Below are 11,577 nucleotides of genomic sequence, written 5' to 3'. Positions count from 1 at the left end.
TTGGAGAGGTTTTTCTGCCACGGGGCGCATGCTCTCGCCAGACAGAGAGAGACAGAGATACAGAAAACAAAAAATCACCCCCCAAGGGGGATGGCCATGCTACAATCCCTTCTCCTCCATTTTCCTCTCGGGATCTTGGGCACGCAAGTCCACACACCCAGCATGAGTTTTAAGCCGCCAGGACCGGGACGTGAACCGCGGTCGACTACGTGGGAGTCCAGCAACATAGCCATTACGCTAACTGCTGGTCCCAGTTTCCACCTTCTTAATGCCATCACAACCAAATTTCAACACATGAAGTTTGGGATGCACATTCAAACCATAGCACTTTCCCAACTCATCTTCCTACCTGATTAAATATCATTGCCAGACACTCAGTTACTCAAACCCAAAACCTAAGAATCAGTTTTGATTCCTGCCTTTCTCTCAAATCACTACAATCAATACACCAACAAAGCAATCTCCCAATAAGACTTCATACAAAATATATCTTTTTTTTTTTTTGTAGAGGTTTTTGCCTTAGTGCATGTGCACTTGCCAGAGGGAGAGAGAGAAAGAGACAGTGAGAGGAAAAGTGAGAAATCACTTCTGGGGATGAGGGGTGGCCATGCCACAATCTCTTCTCCATTCTCCTCCCAGGATCTTGGGCACGCATACACAAGTGTCAGGCATCAGTTTCAAGTCACCAGGTCTGGGACTTGAACCATGGTTGGCCATGCGGGAGTCCATCCATGTAACTGCTATGCCATCTGCTGCCCCCCCCAAAGCATATCTTGACTTCCTCCCCCTCCCCAGCACCCCTTCCACCACCTTCTTCTACTGTCATTATTTACTACATAGACTCCGCAATAGCTTCCTAGCCTGCTACTCTACCCCTCCACTCCACCCCTCCCAAACCATCCTCCATTCAGCATTTACACAAATGGTCTTTCTAAAATTTATATCTATGTAAAATCCTTAGGTGGTTTCCAATTGTACTTCAAATAAAATCCAAGCCCCTTGCCAGGGCCTACAAGACTCTTTGTGGACTGGCCCCCAAGCAGCTGCCGACTTCATCGCATTCCACTCCCTTGACGGAGACACTGTGGCCATGCTGGCATCCTTAATGGTCCTAGAACATACCAGCATCTTTCCTAGCGCAGAGCCTGGGTCCTTGCTGTTTTTCTGCTGAAAACCTCCTTCCTTTTACTGTTTGTATAGCTGACTCCCTCTCATTCTTCAGGTCTCAGCTCAAATATTATCTTTTCAGAAAGACTTCCCCAACCACCCTGTCACCAACCACCCCATCCACTGTCCTACCAATTGTTATCACCTCACCCTATCTAGTCCCTTCATTGCACTGATTATGCCCTGAAATTATCTTGCATATTCACATTTGTTTACCTGCTCATATATATTTTTTACCTTGCAAAAATGTAAGCTCCATGAAACCTGGGAACTTACAGATTATTATCAGCCACAATATTTTTTCCAGTACCTTGAACAGTAATTACTGGGCAAAGACTTGGAGTTCAATGAACAAATTTGAATTAAATTCATGAATAAATTGAATCAATAAATTACCAGTGAAATTAGCTATTCCTTTCCTAGAAAAGGACGAGTAACAAGCAGAGAGAGGGAAGAAGGGTCCATTCTGACACTAGCCCCTTGTGAGGAAGGGAGTACGGTCCTCTTCTCTAATGGAAACGGGCACAGGAAGGGGCAGCAGATATAAGTCTCCCTCTCTTAGAGTGGTTGGGAAGAAAAGGATCCTGAAATGAACCAAGAAGCCTTCATTCTCAGAAGCCCAGTTCTCCCCTTCTGTTTTCTCCAGGGTTAATGTAGAGGCGAGGAGACCGCCCGCCCAGAGACCCTGACTCAGTCAGTATCAGCGCTCTAGACATCGCAGTGAAGAACCCTGAAGTTATGTCTCAGGAACTGCTTCTAAACACATGATAAAGGAAGGGGAACCCCAGAATAGGAACTTTCTCTTACTGAGATGAGGACAGGGTCTTAGAAGAATATTCCCCATCACTCCCAAACTTCCTAGACAAAAAACAGAGCTCCATCACACGGATGTGGGAAGAGGACAGATCAACCTCCACAGAGCCTGCCACAGGCTATCTCCTGACCCAAGGACACAGAAAAGCTAAGGTGCTAGAGGGCCTGACCCTAGACTAGCAAACCACTGATTCTTTCCCTTCCAGTGGAATCACAGAATCATTTTCCTCATAGACTCTGATGCATAGTTTCAGAACAACCAGGATCCCAAAGTAAAGAAAGAGAAAGATCCCTCGGACAGCCTCTGCTTGCATGCTTCCAGCAACAGAGACCACCTTACACACAAGGCCTCCTTCAGGCTCCGTTGGCTCCGACTGTAAGAGTATTCTTCCAGCCAGCCCCAATCTGTCTCCCTCTAATTTGCTTCCCTGGTTCAGCTCTGCCAAAGCAGCACAGATAAGTTGGGTCTGGTTTCCACGTGACAACCTTTGGAACATCTGACAACAATTATCATTCTAATAATAAATGATGCCATTTAATGAGCACTTAACCAAGAACTGGGCTGAAAGTTTTATATACATTGTCTCATTCCACATCTGCAACATCCCTTGGATGCTTTTACTCCCATTTCCACATACAAGCCCTATTGTGGATCCTTTCTCCCGCTCTCTGTCTCTGTCTCTTTCGTGTGAGCACACATGCCCTTTGACAATTAAAAAAACGGTGTTGGGAGCATAGAGAAAGGAGCAGCCTGAAGATATTGGAGAAGCTTATAAGAAAATAAACTCAGAGAAACAAAGCAATCAGCTCAAGGTCACTTGGATCTTGGAAGAATCAGGGTTTGTCTGGGACCATCAGAAGGCATAATGGTTATATCACTGGGCTCCCATGTAGTTGACCACAGTTTGAATCCCAGACCCGGAGCCTTGAAACTCACACCAGATGCATGTGCGTGTATGTCCGAGATCCCAAGAGGGAAATGGAGGAGAAGAGATTGCAGCATGGCCATCCCTCCTGGGGAGAATGGGGGAATTTCTCACTTTCTGTTTCTCTGTCTCTCCAGAGAACACATGCGCCCTATAGCAAAAATCTCTCTTAAAAAAAAAAAAAAAAAGAATGAGGATTTGTTCTGAGTCCATCTAAAGCCCATGCCTTCACCCAGTCTGTTATGCACTCCCTCCCAAGTGAGACTTCTTTTCTCCTGTCTAAACAACATCAAATCCTTCAAGTGTTTCTTCTCTGAGAAGCTTAAGGCTCCTATCCTCCCTCATCTTCTCTGATAACCTCCAAGTTCAGTAACATCCTTGTAGTCACAGAGTTTCAGACACTCTTCCTAGAAACTGGAAGCAGACAAAGAAGTTCTATTTCTGCTGATAGCAGGAAATGGAGTCTTCATAAAATTTCCACACTGGGCCCCAATCTACTCTCAGTCCTCAAATACAGATCTAATGACCCCACTAATGACTGCTTCCCACCTCCCTTGTCACATTTACCTCACTCCTCTTTCAGAAATGTGTTAATCTGCCTTCCCTTTATTCTCATGCTTCGTCCTCAAAGTACTACTCATCCGTTAAGAAAAACAAAACATCTAACTCCAATTCCTCGCCTCTGTGAAGCATTCTCCAATTTCTTCAGGCTGCTCCTTTCTCTATGCGCCCTTTTTTCTTTTTTTAGTTTTCAAAAGGCATGTGTGCTAACCAGAAAGAGACTGAGAGAGGGAGAAAGCACCCCCCATGGGGCTGGGTCACACAGCAATCCCTTCTGCTCCATGTCTCCATCTTGTTGGAAGTTGGGACATTCAAGCACATACACACAGTGGTTTGGTTTTGTTTTATTTTGTTTTGTTTTGTTTTCAAGCCACCGGGGCAGGTACTTGAACTGCAGTTGGCTGTGTGGGACCAAAGCTCTAGTCTATGGCTGAACTCAAAGCCCTTTTTTTGTCTTACAACAGTGTTACTATTTTGTAGTGTCTGTTCACTATGGGCTGGCCTTCTCCTTAAAGAATGAGGCTTGGGACCAGCAGTTGGCATAATGGCTATGTCGCTAGACTCCCATGTAGTCAACCACGGTTCGTGTCCCGGACCCAGTGGCTTGAAACTCACGCCAGGCGCGTGTGCATGCATGCCCAAGATCCCGAGAGGAGAAAGGAGGAGAAGGGATTGCGGCATGGCTATCCCCCCTGGGGGGGAGATCTCTCGCTCTCTCTCTCTCTCTGTCCGGCAAGTGCACGCGCCCTATAGCAAAAACCTCTCAAAAAAAAAAAAAAAGAATGAGGCTTTAATCTCTACACCAATTACATGATTAGTAAGTGGCTGCTAGTGTCAAATGCAGGCTGGTTCATTTTTTATACAGGTTGAGAGTCCCTTATCCAAACTGTAAAGACCAGAAGTATTTCATATTTCTGACTTTTTTTTCTGACTTTGGAATATTTGCAAATACATAATGAAACACTTTAGGGATAAGACTCAAATCTAAACACAAAATTCATTCATGTTTCAGAAACACCTCATTCTACACACAGCCCAAAGGTCTTTTATACAATATTTTTGTACTGCAATATTTTAACTGTAACCCATGACATGAGATCAAGTGTGGAATTTTCCACTTGTGGGATCGTGTTGACACTCAAAAAGTTTTGAAATTGGGGGCATTTTGGATTTTGAATTTTCAGATTAGGAATGCTCAATCTGCATTTTAACTCCAAGAATGGTGATTAGGACACACAGACTGCAGAGAGCCAACTAGCAGAGCCGATGTTAGAGAACAGGCTGAGAGACCTTTGGAGCTGGGCATGGGGAGAACACCTGGTTTTTGTGGGCTGAATGAAATGATCGAGTTCCAAGCCAAGGAAGGGTTTTGAAGCAGCACCTGCTGCCCTCTGGTGGTCATTCCACTTCTGAGCTCTTTCTTTTGTATCCTCTCCCAGAGTTTGCCCATATAAACTTAGAGCCTGACAAAACTTTCCCCTGGCACAATCTTAACTACCCAAGTTGCTTTTGTAAAAGGATATTAAAATTATCATTTCAAATAGGCACCAAGATACAATAGATGAAATTTCAAAGCAAAGTGACAAATCATCCTGTGAAGACTTTCAAAGGGAATTTTTAAGACCTAGTTTCTGATCTCTCACCCAGATCAAGGATATAAAAAGGGGTCACAGTATGACTAGGATGGGAGATTAGTGAGGAGGAAGTGTAAGAAAAAGATATACTGAGGACCAGCAGCTAGCGTAATGGCTATGTCGCTGGACTCCCATGCAGTCGACCGCAGTTCGAGTCCTGGACCCGGTGGCTTAAACTCAAACCAGGCGTATGTGTGTGCGTGCCCAAGATCCCGAGAGGAGAATGGAGGAGAAGGGATCGCAGGTGTGGTCATCCCCCCTGGGGAGTGATTTCTCGCTTTCTGTCTCTATGTCTCTGTCTGGCTGGCGAGCGCATGTGCCCTATAGCAAAAACCTCTCCCAAAAAAAAGAAAGAAAAGAAAAAAATATACTGTCAGTCCTGTCCCTTCCTGTGGTTTCAATGACCCCTCCAAAATACTATGGAAATTCAATTGCCATCATGATAGTATTAAAAGGTGTGACCTTTCGGAGGTGATTAGGCCATGAGTACTCTGTTCTCATAAATAGGTTAATGCTTTTATCACAGGAGTGGATTAGTTATCCAAGGATTCTTGACAAAGAGAAACATTTGGTTCCCGTTTTCTCTTGCTCTCCTGTGCACACTCTTGCCTTTTTGCCTCTCTCCATGGATGCTGCAGCATGAAGGCCCTCACCAGATGCCAGCACAATACTCTTGGGCTTCCTGGCATCCAAATGTATGAATCAAATAAACTTTTTTCTTTCATTTTTTTGCTGTAGGGCACTTATGCTCACAAGAGACAAAGAAATGGGGTGGAGGGATGAGAAATCGCCCCTCCCCCAGGAGAAATGGTCACACTGCCATCCCTTCTCCATTCTCCTCTCAGGATTTTGGGCCAGCACACACACACCCAGTGTGATTTTCAAGCTGCTGGGTCCAGGACTCAAACTGCACAGTCAGTCCTATGGGATCCAGCTGCCTTAACCTCTGCACCACTTTCTGGCCCCCAAATAAACTTCTGTTGTTTATAAATAACTTAACTTCATGTATTCTGTTATAGCAGCAGAAAATGGACTAAGGCACCCTCCTTCTCCCTCCAAGGAAGAGATAAAGAGAGGAGCCTGTCCCCTTATAGCAAACCTATTGGGACACGCACAATTTACCCTCTGGAGTTGGGGCAGAGCATTCTGGAGTCTGAGTGCTGACAGAAGTTTAGAAGGAGAACTGAGGAATTACCATGTGGGTATCTTGGCAGAGTTGCTGTTGAAATTACCTTGGCTCCCAGAGTTAGGCTGGCAAGGGAAGAACCAGCTATGAGCTTCTGGGAAATGGCAATGAATCCCCATGGCTGTATCTTGAGTCCAGTTCAATAGGATTACCTCAAGTGACTAAAAGACCCTGCAGCTGAGGAAGGAGTCTCAAGTTCCTGGAGCAAGGGAACACAGTGAATGGGGCTGCTGGAGAAGTTCTGAGGACCCAGGAAAACCTCCATGAGAGGGTGGTCACCAGAGAGCACAGAGAGAGAATCTGGGGCTGGAACTGGCTGATGGAGAAGGATTCCAGCACAGCCCCATAGCATCCTGGCATCACCATCTCCCTGGCCCATCAGGCACTCCCACCATCTGCAGGGGGCTAAATAAGTATCTCTCCTAATGTGCCTGTCCACCTGGAACCTCTGAATATGGAAATGTAGTCTCTGCAGATGTCATTGATTAAGGTTCTCAAGATGAAATCATCCTAGATTTTGGGTCGGCCCTAAATCCAATGACCGATGTCCTTACAAGAAGAGAAGAGAACAAGAGAGACACACAAGACAGAAGAAGGCCTTGCGAAGATAGAGGCAGAAACTGGGGTTCTGTGGCCCATGAGCCAAAGAACACCTGGGGCCTTTAGAAGCTGAAAGAGGCAAGGAAGTATTTTTCCCAAGAGTCTGTGCCTTGCTGATGCCTTAAATTTGGACTTCTAGCCTCCAGAACTGAGAGAATAAATGATGGTGTGTTAAACCACTCTGTTCATAGTAGTTAGTAGTACAAGGCAGCTCTAGAAATCAATCCACATCTCTCCACAATTCCTCCAGCCACAGCAGCCATGAATGGCTAACCCTTGGCAGGAGGAATGTCAAGGCTTGGGCTGAGGAGGGTGAGGGGACACAATGCCCTTTGCTAAGCCTGGGAGAAGTAGGGGAGGCTCATGGGGCTGTAACTTTCAAATGACCCCTCCTCCCATCCACACTCCCCTGCTGAGCAGCCCCAGGAGAAAACCAGGCATCTGCTCCCCCAGCTGCCTATAACAACATGTCCAGAATCCAGGGGGCCCTTCCCCTCCTGCTGGTAACTTAGCCGCATTCTGTCCCGTGGTTGGAAAATTTTCCATCCTCCCACCCCCAAGTCAAAGTCATTAGATTTAATCATTGACAAGGCTGGTGTTAATTAGCAGAACACAGCTGGGCCTCAAGAACAGCTGATCCAACAAGGGTTGGGAGACACAAGACCTGGCTGAAAAGGGGCGGAGGGTGTCCTCCTGTAGACATTCCCCCCATAAAATCCTGAAAGCATTGAAGTCCCCCCTTTCACTCCTGCTTTTTCAAGAGTCAAAGGAGAAAATATATGCAATGCTTAATGTGTGCTAGGTACTTTACGGACACTGCCTCATCCCACCTCTCACTGTATCTGAGTACCTGTTGTTAATACAGCTGTAGCGGTGAGGACGTTGAGGCTCAGAGATGTTAAGCAATGTGCCCAAGGTCACAAAGCTATTAAGTGGCAGAGCTGGGATTTGAACCCAGGCTCACTGCTCCAGTGGGTATTTAACCACCATGCTGAAAAGAGCAAGTGTATGGAGGAGAGGCTGTAGGGTCTGTGCAGTCAGCGGCGTTGCCCTTCCCTTTCCTGATGTCCCTTAGTCCATAGCATCTCGTACTGCCATTTTTGTAATAACTTGTCTCTGGTAATTACTTGGTCACTCCAGCACCTGCTAGGCTATAAGCTGTTAGTGAACAGATTTCATCTGTTCTGTTGTTCTACTATGTCCCTAGCACTCAGCATAAAGGCTGGCATACATGAATATCCAATAAATATCTGTTGGAAGAATATGTTCAGCCTATTAGAGGGTTGAGAATGGGAGAGGTTATCTGGAAATTAAGTAGGGCCTGGGTCTTCTGGACTGTTGATGATCACAGGCTCAAGTGCATCTTGGGAGGTCATCTGGCCCCTATTCCTGCTTCAGGTTTAGCCATTGTCCTGCCACAGCCACCACATCTGGTTTAGTGGGAAAAGCACTGGCATAGGTTCTAGTCCCTGAAAGAGCTATTTCCTCTCTCTTAGCCTGGTTTCCCCGGCCCCTTTAGCCTAGCAGGTTGGCTGGTCTCCACGCCTCTTCCACCTCTACCAGTGGTGTTTGTGGTTCATGAAGAGGCAGAGCACTTTGGAAATGAGCATCCTATTTGAATCACCAGCCCTGGCCGCATTCCCAAAAGTGCCAGCTGCAGGGGGGTGTGCACCCAAGCCTGGCAGAATTGCAATGATGGGCTTTTTCACAGGCAAACCAGGATTCACACAATCAGAGAAGGCTGAGGCCTCCAGGTCATCCCCTGTGAGGCCACACATCTATCCCAGTGCTGCTTCTGGAGCTCCCCAGAAGCTCTAGAATCTTCTCTTGCAGAGATGCTTCCCACATGGATTCTGGAGCCCAGCAGGATACACAGAATCGCTGCAGGATTCCCACCTGTGCTCCAGAAGTGCCTGCTCCCACCTCCCTCCTTCACAAGGCTTGGCCCCTAAAGACTCTGTCATTTCCAAAAGAGCAAAGCCACCCCTAAGGACAAAGATACATTCCCCAGTGAGGATTTCCAGAGCATATGCCACAAGTTCTAAGATGATTCCAAGAGTCTCCAGGAAGGTTTGAGAAACTGCAGCACATCGGGATGAGCATATGGCTTCCCGGGGAACGACTTGGATGGGGTCTCTGCTCCTTTGGATGTGTAAAAGTATCTCCAGCCTGACCTCAGCAGACCTGTGTGTGTGGAAAGTGTGCACGTGCCATGTATCCCACAAGCAGGAGTTGGCTTCTGCCACACTGGCCAGGCAGGGAGAAAAGCAAGGATAAAGGGAAGGTGACTGTCTCCTGGGCTCTAACCTGGTCCTGGGACTTCTGAGCTATATGATTGGAGCACACCTAGCTCAGAATGATGGAGTATTAGGACAGGAAGAAATTTGTATGGTCACCTGGTCCTCCTCACGTTGCAGATGAGGAAACTGAGCCCAGTGCCAGGGGAGTGACTCTGGAGTTGCCCAGAAAGTTGTGAGCAGTAGGAGGAACTGAACCTCCATCTCCCAAATCCCAGTCCAGGCAGCCCAGAGAGGTGTTCTGAAAACACCGCTCTGCACTACCCTACCCTTGAGGGTAAAATGAGGATGAACGCCTGCCCCCCCTCCAGGTGGGTTATGAGGATGAGTGAATTAAAGCATGAGGGGGTCAGTGTGGGTGAGAAAGGTTTATAATAAAACCAGAAAGCGCTGAGAGCTCAAAGAGCAGCCCATTAACCCAAAGGAGGGAGGAGGAGGGAGGGAGGAGGGCGAGGGTAGGAGCTGTTACGTGACTGCACCCCCCACAGTGCATCCCTGTAACCTTAAATGTTTCATGGACCCAGAAGCACACGATGCAGAACAGCTGCTGCTCCTCCAGCCTAGGCTGTGGCTGCAGCAGGGATGTGAACACTTGCACACTCAAGCACACCTAACATGAACAGGAGCAGGCTGGCGAAGGTGTGGGGGTAGGGCAGGCACTAACATACTCACTGGAGGAAGAGATCCAAGAGCAGGCGTCAGGCCCTCTGCAACTCCCCAGCCCTGCGTGAGAGCAACCCACACCATCTCACACCCACGGTCCCAAAAGGCACTCACAGCCACCCACACAGCTCTGGGTATAAATAAAGGTCAGAATGACATGCACCACCTTCACAGACCAACCCATTTCAGCTTACTCAGTGCGAAGGCTACACCCTGCCACTCTCCACCTTCCCACTACCCATAAACGCTTCGCCCACCTGTCCCCAGTCTCCTCCATCCCAAGCTAGAGTGGGTGCTGCCTGTCTTCCCTCTGCCTGCTCTCTCCTCCTCTGCCTCCACCCCAGCACCGGCTGCTCCAGGACCCCCCTTCCCACACGTCCCCACACGTTCCCACATCAGCCATCTCTCTGAAGCTTGAGTTCTCTGGGTTCTTCTCTCAGGTCCCTCTTGTTACCTGCAGCTTTTATGACTGGGGTAAGGGGGCATGTCTGAGAATCTGATACTTGAAAAAGCACCATGAAGGGCGGGAGGAGATTCCGTGACCAGACCAAAGTTTGGAGAAAAGAAGAGAACATGGAAGGAGGCCTGGGTAAACAATAAACCGGGTGGGGTGGGGGATGTTCTTACAAGAGGTGACTCCCCTCATTCTGCTGTCCTGTTAGGCGATATCAGGGCATTCACAGTAGAAGCTATCTGTCAATTAATTGAGGGCTTTTGTATGGAAGGTATCTTACCTACGGTACTCAACTCAGTGAGGTGGGGACTATTCTGTCCACTTTACAAATGAGACTAAGGCTCAGAGAGAGGAGCCTGAGGTCCCAGACCTCGGCGCGGGGATCCTGGCTTCATGGTCCCGATGGTACAGGGGAGAAACAAGCACCTATGTAGAGGGTACTTTGGGTCCTGGTATGTGTGGTTAGGAGGTAGGGTGAGTGGGAAAGGCCCCAGCAAGCCACTGGACCCCAAAGGGCCCAGCATCTCCCCCAACCCCTTCATCTCTGCTTCAGAGCCTCAACAGTCTCCCTCCACTGTCACTTAGCCGGTGTGGGAAGGGAAGTACACAGACCTTGGGGGTAAGGGAGACAAGAAGCCCACCCAGCTATTTTCTGACTGGCCCTGCTACACCAGAGAGTAAAGGAACCTGCAAGTGCAGGCTGTGGGAGGCAGTCACTCCTGGAGGCCCAGGGGCAGCAAAGCAGGGGCCAGTTAACCTGCAAATGGAGGTTCAGCTGGCCAGAGCCTTCAGGGCCCACTGGTCCCTATAACCACAGCCTAGCCCTGAGAAAACTGAGCCTGGCATATGTAAAAAGATATGGCTAGCAGGAAGGGAGGAGGAAGTTATTTTGGGAGGTAGGGGAAGGAGTCTTGTGAAATCCAGGTCAGGGAAGGGCTGTCCAGAGGAGGTGGCAATTGAGGGCTCAGGCAGTTCCCATAGAAGGTGATCAAGGGGTCCCAGAGAACCAGGGGTAAGTCTCTATGGAACTTGCTAGTTGTTTGGTTTAAGGTTAAGGAAACAGACCTGGCCCCAGCCCTGATCCTCCCCCAGCGCCCCTATTCTCCTCCCCTCTTCCCCATTGCAACTTCTTCCCAAAGATGCATCCAGCCATTACCCTCCCCAGCGCCCCTGCACCTTCTCTCCCTCCTCTGTCCAGCAGTTCCCAGCCCCTAGCACAGCACACACCAGCTCCTATGAATATCCTGTCTGCCCAACTCATTGGTGTTGATTGACA

This window comes from Tupaia chinensis, unplaced genomic scaffold, assembly GCF_000334495.1.
Source record: "Tupaia chinensis unplaced genomic scaffold, TupChi_1.0 Scaffold146740_1, whole genome shotgun sequence".
NCBI lineage: Eukaryota > Metazoa > Chordata > Mammalia > Scandentia > Tupaiidae > Tupaia > Tupaia belangeri.
Note: the sequence above shows the minus strand (reverse complement) of the source record.